The sequence below is a fragment of the Chrysemys picta genome, chromosome 2 (genome assembly GCF_011386835.1).
Source record: "Chrysemys picta bellii isolate R12L10 chromosome 2, ASM1138683v2, whole genome shotgun sequence".
NCBI classification, from domain to species: Eukaryota; Metazoa; Chordata; order Testudines; family Emydidae; genus Chrysemys; species Chrysemys picta.
Genome location: NC_088792.1, coordinates 10,036,435 through 10,044,637, shown reverse-complemented (window position 1 = coordinate 10,044,637; position 8,203 = coordinate 10,036,435). Strand labels below are relative to the sequence as shown.

At 49.4% G+C, this 8,203-nt stretch overlaps 1 long non-coding RNA gene across 1 annotated transcript; it reads left to right on the top strand.

Moving 5' to 3' along the window:
- The first annotated feature begins 755 nt into the window (after nucleotides 1-755).
- On the top strand, nucleotides 756-7,493 carry LOC135981241 (uncharacterized). The gene is made up of 2 exons (XR_010598181.1): nucleotides 756-4,291; nucleotides 4,797-7,493. It is a non-coding gene; the product is annotated as an uncharacterized LOC135981241 (long non-coding RNA).
- Nucleotides 7,494-8,203: the final 710 nt, after the last annotated feature.

Below are 8,203 nucleotides of genomic sequence, written 5' to 3'. Positions count from 1 at the left end.
TATTTGGCCAAGTATGAAGTCAGGCTTTCATTTGAACAATGTCGCTTCTAGTCTTTCCCTTCTAGACAGTCTTCAGAAGGGAAAAAAAAATCCCTGTGTGACGTTATTGACATAATCTGGGACCATATAGAACATGGTTGCAACCAAAGTCCTGTAGTGGCACCAAATCTTGTATAAAGGGGGTCAAATGAGGTGTCTAAGACAAGGGTTTGCTGGTTATGATTATGCTGTCTATGTGTGTGTATCAATTTTGTAGCTAAAGTTATGAATATTGGTTCTATACTGTCTGTATTTCAAACTTATGCTATGCTTCTGGGAGACATCCCAGACAAGTTGGTGGTAGCTCTGCCGAGCCTGCTTGATGGCCCATTAAGGACCATCAGCTATACAATTGATCCATTGAGAAAAGGCAAATACGCCTTGTAACTCAGCAAAGTATGCAGGGACTGGCCCATGTGACTCCAGACTCCATTTTGCTGTAATTTTCCACAGTAAGAACAAAGAGGTGTTCTTACACCTGGAAAAGACTATAAAAGGCTGATGCCTCATCTCCATCTTGTCTTCAATCCTGCTTCTTACCTCTGGAGGGACTTTGCTACAAATGGAAGCTCTACACAAAGGACTGAATGACCCATCCCAGCAGGGGATGTATTCCAGAGACTTAATTTAAACCTGCAGTTTATTTCATCACTGCTACAAGCCTAAACCAAGAACTTTGCCATTACTTTGTGTAATTGATTCCATTTAACCAATTCTAGCTCTCATCTCTATCTTTTTCCTTTTATGAACAACCTTTAGATTTTTAGATTCTAAAGAATTGGCAACAGCATGATTTGTGGGTAAGATCTGATTTGTATATTAACCTGGGTCTGGGGCTTGGTCCTTCGGGATTGAGGGAACCTTATTTTCTTTTACTGGGGTATTGGTTTTCATAACCATTTGTCCCCATAACGAGTGGCACTGGTGGTGATACTGGGAAACTGGAGTGTCTAAGGGAATTGCTTGTGTAACTTGTGGTTAGCCAGTGGGGTGAGACCAAAGTCCTCTTTGTCTGGCTGGTTTGGTTTGCCTTAGAGGTGGAAACACCCCAGCCTTGGGCTGTGACTGCCCTGTTTTAGCAATTTGTCCTGAATTGACACTCTCAGTTGGGTCCCGCCAGAACCAGCATCGTTACACCCTGTCTGATAGTTTTTTAGATAGTATTAAAACAGTGGTTGTCCTTTTGGGGGGAAAGAGAAGAATCAGCTGAGATGTTCTGGAGCGGCTGCTGTTATTCAAGTCTACTGCCATTTCCTTGACGAAAGAAGAAAACAAACCAAGAAAAACCCAGAGGACAGAAAAGAACAGCGAAGAGAAAATGCAGCGTCTGCCTCTGCAACCTCTTATATGCAGCCTCACTGCTGGAGGAGCCCAGGCTTAGCACGTCTGATCAGCCACTCTTGCCCCCGCAAACTTGCATGTATCAGCCTGTTTGGGGCGTTGCTTTTAGCTACCTCACTGGCCCCGGGCTCCCAGAAATCCAGCAAAGGGTGCAGGCTTGGCCAGCTAAGCCAGAGCCTTATTAAACAGAAGACAACACAGCAGAGATAGGAAAGAGAAGTCAGGTGGGGAAGAAAAGTGACACACGAGGGCGCGGGTGGGAGCAGGAACCAACCCTCACATTCCAGGGCTTGTCTACACATCCTGCGCTGCTGCAGTGCGTCTGGTGAAGACGCTCTGTACCGACGGGAGAGCAGAATAAAACCACCTCTGCGAGTGGCGGTACCTGTGTCCACACAGGCGCTTAGGTTGGTGTAACTTATGTCACTCAGGGGGGTGGTTTATTCACCCCTCAGCGCCCTAAGTCATGCAGACATGAGCTGTAGTGTAGACATAGCCTAGGTGCGGGTCAGGATTCCGGGGAAGCCAGTGAAGGTGGCAGTGTCATCAATTCTCTCCGCCTGGCCCGCTCTGGGTAGGATGAGGAAGGCTCTGGTGGATCCCGAGGTGCCAAGAGTCAGTGGGGATGGCAACCGTGATGGTGATGCCTGCCCCATGTCTCCCCAACTCGCTCCCCCTTCTCTGCTGTGCAAGCCTTTTGCTGGCACCCCCGTCCGTTCCTGCGCCCGTCCCCTCTCTCCGCACTTCCCTCACCCCAGTCCCGCTGCGCGTCGGCTTGCCCCTTGCTTCTCATTCCACTCTCTGCTCAGCGGCCACTTGCTTTCAGTGGCGTGTCCATCCCTCGCGATGCTTCCTCCTGGGGGCAGGCCCAGCTTCATGGGCCCCCACAGCAGGTGGGCGGGGTCAGAGTGGAGGTGAGGGCCATGAGCAGGGGGTGGAGGGAGATGGCTCAGCCCAGCTGTCAGCTGAGCGGCATTCTGGGTGTCTGTCGGCAGAGTCTCCCGGAGCTAGCACTGTCTCATTTCTCCCCCTTCCTTCTTGGCCTGCAGAACCTGCCGCAGTGGAGAAGGGTGAATGAAGCACGGGCGCGAAGAGAGAATTCGGGATTCCTGACTCCCTGCTTGGGCCACCCATGGGAACGCCTGGGGCAGCTCCTGCTCAGGTAGGATATTTGCAGGGAGAGCCTCGTGTGTTGCTTTTGAGCAGTAGGGTTGGGGAGTGACTGTCACGCCAGCTGTCAGCAAAGCGGTGACTGCCCTAGTTGCCTGCCGAGTGGGGCAGGATCGAATCTTCGATTGGCTCCACCCCCGAGCGTGCTTCCAGTATCCCTGACCCACTCAGGTTTGCCGGCATCTTCAGTGGGGTCATTCCTGGAGCTGGCAAACCAACGCTTTCCCCTTTGATTTAGGGGACTTGGCTTTAGCCCTCCTGACTGCTGGTGCTTGCACTCTCCTGCACCTCAAGGCTCTTTGTCCAACATACCAAGCAGAGGACGAGTCCCTTGGTCTTCCGGGAATGACTCTGGCATTACAGAGAGTGGCATGTGCCTGTTGTTCATTGTTCATGGAGAAAACGCGACCTCTGATGGGCTGGGATGAAAGCGGGCTGGATGGAAGTGGAAGGCTGAGAGTATGTAACTCCTGTGATTCCCGGGCCCGGTGACATTTGATGATGTTGCGGTCTATTTCTCTTAGGAGGAATGGGCTCTCTTAGGGTACGTCTATACTTACCTCCGGGTTCGGCGGTAAGCAATCGATCTTCTGGGACCGATTTATCGCGTCTTGTCTAGACGCGATAAATCGATCCCGGAAGTGCTCGCCATTGACGAGAGGAGTACGCGGAGTCGACGGGGGAGCCTGCCTGCCGTGGGTGGACCCGCGGTAAGTACCTTGTAGTTCGAACTAAGATACTTCGACTTCAGCTACGTTATTCACGTTGCTGAAGTTGCGTATCTTAGTTCGAACTGGGGGGTTAGTGTGGACCAGCCCTTAGAGCAGGGGCAGAAAGCGCTGTATCAGGACACGATGGAGGAGAATTACGGTCTCCTGACCTCGTTGGGTAAAGCTCAACCCTCCGCCTTTTCCTGGGTGTTGTGTGGGCTCTGAAATACCCAGGGCCTTTTCTAGATGCCGGGACGCCACCGAGGATCAGCAGCAGCAGAAAGGAGCAAGTCACTGATTTCATGAGGGAAAGGGGTTACTGCAATCTGGGCAGAGTATTGCCCTAAGGCAGGTGATTGGAGAGACGTCCAGGCTGCTCACGTATTGGCTGAGAAGTAAGGTGCACGTTTTTAACAGTGAGGGTAATTAACCATTACGGGCAACAAACCTAGGGCTGTGGTGGATTTTCTATCACTTGAAGTCATCCAGTCAAGACTGGGTGTCTTTCTAAGAGGTATGCTAGAGCTCAGACAGAAGTTAGGGGCTTGATGGACAGTTTATTGGGTGAGGTTCTCTGACCTGGGTGACCTCCTGCATCACCCAGGGCAGAGAACATCACCCAGTGGCCTCAGATTGTCTGAGGAGAAGGAGGTTAGAGTGGACATTAGGATTAAGGGAGCATGTTTAACAGTCATGGAGAGTGGCAGACTAGAGAGAGCTGGGGGAGGTGCAAGGAGAATGGGACGCTAGCAGCGGTAGCCGTACGGCAACACAACGTAGCCTGATTTTCCCCCATTAACAGGCTATGCAGGGACCAAACTGAACATTTTATCCCAAATGGAGCAGGCTGGAGCACCAGGGGCCAAGGATCAGCAGGACTCGCTGGAAGAAGAAAGCTCAGAAACCCCCTCCTTCAGTGAGTAGTAACAATCCACACCTCCTCCAAGCTGCTTGGCTAAGAGCTGACGACCAGCCGCTCTCTCTGAGCAGCTATCCTGACTGCCTCTCCCTGCGGTGTTTGTTGTGATTTGGTAAGCACACCATTCCTCCCATTTAGCCCCCAGCCCCTTTGCCTAGCCCTGTGCCGGCTCCCGGTGGAAGGAGAGCTCAGTGAGGGGGTGGGGTTACAGAAGCTGGTCAGAATTTGTCACCAGGAATTTTTTTTCAACCAAAAAATGCTTTGAAATTTTCAGTTTTTTCCATGAAAAAAGCCAAATTCTTTTCAGTGTTTCATTCTTGGCAGCAGCACCGGGGAAAGGGGATGGTGGGAGGAGAGAGAAAACGGGGGGAGGGAGGGAACGGGGGGAGGGAACATCCAAAACACCTTTTTTTTTAAAACTGAAAGACTTTGGAATTTTGAAAAACAAACAAACAAACAAACAAAAAACAACCAGCCAAGCGGTTTGGCATTTTTCATGCAAGCGCTTCTGGGTAGGGAGCGAGTTGGTATTTTGTATTCTTCCCTAATGGAGTCTTTTAGGGTAGGAAATGCCTCAACTCCTTTAGGCAGTAACTTTCCTTTCCTCGCTCCCACAGCAACCTGCACTTTCAGCCTAAACGGCTAGACTGTGTCCCTTGAATTGCCTTCATCTCCACCCTACTTTCAGTTTGTCCTGGATGGATGTTCCCCAAGACTCACCTCTTTCCAAAACAGGGCTCTGCTAGCATACCGCCAGGGAGAGGCGAGAGTGTTTTCTGACTTTCTGCATAATTTCTATAGCTGTCAAAGGGGAGTTGGAACCAATCACCCCCATGCCGACCCAGAGCAGTAAACTTCACTTTGATGTCCTTCTGCACTATACGGATACACTGAGTGACCGACAGTGAAACACATGTCTTTAAGGCACACATTTCAGGAGAACACAGCTGTATTGTGGAACACGCTCAGTGTCTAAGTAAACCATCTTTGATACACAGTGGTATCCACAGACCTCTAACCCACAAAGGACAAACTGCAAAGTTAAATAGGCTTACCTGGCAGGTTTGGTCCCAGCAGGTCTGGTCCAATCTAGCTACTCTTCTTTAGTTTAGCCTTCTCTAGGTGGATCCAGTTCACGGATCCTCACTTTATTTCCTAGACTAGATGAATATTTACATAGGAATCGCCAGACAGGATCAGAACTATGGTCTGTCTAGTCCAGACTCTCATCTCTAACAGTGACCTACAGCACATGCTTCAAAGGAAAACACATGAAACCCCACAGTTGGCAGATGTATTTCTTGCTATCTTTCTATATAACATGATGGCCTTATGCAACCCTCTTGACGTTAGGATGACCTGTCCAAGCAACACTGCATTCTCCCAACATCTGTAGCCCAGATCAGTCCAGACAAAAATAACTACCTTATAAATGTCTTTCATTCAAAATCAACTCAACCAGCACCAAGAAAATCAGCTTCTTGAGTGGCTTGAGTATGTAAATTTGCTAGCAATTAATGTAGTTCAATAAACGTAGCACAGGGCCGCTCGGGTCAGGAGAGAGGTGTGTGTGAGAAGAGCTACAAGGAGAAGATCCACCTGAAGCGTCACGAGACCCTCCACTTCTGGAGAAAGCCGTTCAAGTGCAGGAAGCACTTCCTGCAGACATGGGTACTGATGATGCACCAGAGGACCCACACAGGTGAGAAGCCCTACAGCTGCGGCCAGTGCACCAAGAGCTTCAGTCAGCTTCTTCTTCCAACTTCTTCTGGCACCGGCGCATCCACACCAGTGAGCGGCCCTTTCGCGGGCCCCCAGGCTCAGCGGCGCTTCGGCCTCTGCTCCGGCCTCACCACTCACCAGAAGATGCACACCAGGGAAGCCCTGCCTGTGCTGAGCACCAGGAAGGCCATTGCAGAGGGTTAGAGGAGAGGAGATTGTGGCCAAGTGAAACCCCTTGTCCCAGCATGGAGATAGGCACTCTGGTCACACTTTGTGTGTGTGAATGGCTTACAGAGGGTGTGAATGACTCATGTGTGTGACTAACATGTCACAATCATATTGTTATTTATTTATTATTTGTATTGTGGTAGCTCCTAGGATCCACAGTCACAGACCCCATTGTGCCAGGCGTTGTGCAGATGCAGAACAAAAAGACCCGCAGAGCTGACGAGCAACAGGTATTCTCCCTAAGGCGCTTAGCTGGCCCCCATCCCTGTCCTATTGGAGCACCTCACAACTCACAATGTTTATCCTCACAGTGCCCCCATGAGGTTGGGAAGTGCTATTGTCCCCGTTCTGTAGATCTGAGGGCACAGGGAGAGTCGGTGACTTGCCCTAAGCCACCTGTGGAATTTGTGCCTGAGTAGGGACTTGAACATGGGTCTCTCGAATCACACCTGGTCCACTGGGCCATCCTGCCTCTTAGAGAGGGCTCACAAGCACATCTGTAGAAGATGTTACAGCTGGTTATAAGCAACTTGTTGACCTGTTGGACTCTTAACAATTGATGACCCATTTTTTCAAACCTCTTTTAATAATTTATTAACACATTTTATAAACTGTTGGTAAATGGAACTTCAGCATAAAGCATAAGCAACTTTCTCGTAATTGTGTATGTAGATTTAAATAAGGCTTGAGGAGTGAAAACTGCTATGACAGAGGCTGAGAGAAACCAGCCTGATCTGCACAGACATGCCAAACCTACCATCCCCTTCAGTCTCCACCAGGAATTTCACATCAGCAGTAGACAAGGATTTTGGTTGGGTTCATGAGTGGGTTTCTCCATTTGTGGGGTGAAGGGTGTCCCATGATGTGCAGCTGACAGGGCATAAAATCCTCTCCTAATGTTGGTTTTCCATGCAAGCAATTGCTGGCATTGTCACAAGGGTGTAATGGGATTGCATCTGTGAGGGGATGGTGTCCAGGAGGCAAACTGTCTGCTAACAAAACTGAGAATCAATGACGGAGCAGGCTCAGGTGAGCTGGACTTCTAGGTGAAAGGAGGAGTTGCGTATGGAAGAACCTTGGCAAAGAGGAGTAGAGACCCTGGTATCACAGATCCTGGGTAGCACTAAGTAGGGGACTTATTCCCTTATTGCAGGCCAGTGTATCAAACCTGAATGAAGTGTGGTTGCGGGACTAAAGGGAGCTGCGTGGCAACACTGGCGGAGCGATTGAGGATTGAGTCTAATCATGCAACAATTTGTAGTTCAGTTTTGAAGGAGAACCAGTGAGGTCTGAATTATGACTTTTTCTCCTATAGTTTCCTGTATGTAAATATTTCCTTCTGAACTAATGTAAATTGCCTCTCTCATTATTGGATCCATTTGGTTGATTTAATCTAGAGCTCTGAGTGTCTAGAATAGTCATAAAACTTCTTTCCAAATACCCTCTAGTGTTGTAATTAGAATTCCTTTATAGTTATGAATGTTCAGAGGGTCTAATCTCACAGTCAGCCACCTTCATAAGAACATAAGAATGGCCATACTGGGTCACACCAAGGGTCCATCTAGCCCAATATCCTGTCTTCCGACAGTGGCCAGTGCCAGGTGCCCCCGAGGGAATGAACAGAACAGGTCATCATCAAGTGATCCATCCCCTGTCACTCAGTCCCAGCTTCTGGCAAAGAAGTTATGTGGTACTCTGTTACATCTAATATGAGAGGGTCAAGAAGACAGCTCTTGCCCTCAGTAATATCCAGGCCAAGCTATGGGTTCGGTGGGTAGTTCAAACACATTTCAGATTGCTCATTAGCAAAGCCACTACTCGTTTTGGTAGGGAGGCTGTTGTGAAACACTTGGTTATGGAATCAGGATATGGAGATCATGTCACCCATCCCACCTCCCTACCACTGGAGGATTGTTTCCCAGGGTACATAGTGTGACAAAGTTCCTCCTCTACCTTGGTGGGTCCTGCACTTATTGGCGGATTTTCTCGCCTCACAGATTCACCATGTGGGTTGGGAAACAGCCCAGAGACCTTCCCCTCTGGTAGAAGCCACAGTCCAGGTCAATTCCTCCTG